Here is a 453-nt window from a genome sequence, read left to right on the forward strand (position 1 = left end):
AACTGATTGTATCATCACAAATATGATGAATTTGAAAAAAAGCGTGTTTTAAATAAACCTCTTAGTGAATTTCGATCGTTCATCCATTTTTCACAATTTCATGTCTTTACTACTTGATCAATACGAGGAATTTTCAAAAAGAAGTTCACTACATTTCTCTGCTGTACTTTATGTTCTTATACAGCCGTTCTCCTCTTATAAATCTCCCTTGTCTTAAATATCTTTATAACTTTAAGTAACACAATAACTTTTCGGCTCTATGCTCAATCCATAATCTATGTCTTTCGGTGTCATCTAGTAATGCTCCCTAGTCGCGTTTCTCTGTTTATGCCACTCACTAGAACTCAAAATGCCTTTTAGCAGATAGACAGGCAGATGAATATGTAAATAATTAACAGAAGAGAAGACAGAGAAGTTGTAAATCATTGAAAATTCCAGAGGGATAAATATAAG

The sequence above is a fragment of the Penaeus monodon genome, chromosome 30 (genome assembly GCF_015228065.2).
Source record: "Penaeus monodon isolate SGIC_2016 chromosome 30, NSTDA_Pmon_1, whole genome shotgun sequence".
Classification (NCBI taxonomy): domain Eukaryota; kingdom Metazoa; phylum Arthropoda; class Malacostraca; order Decapoda; family Penaeidae; genus Penaeus; species Penaeus monodon.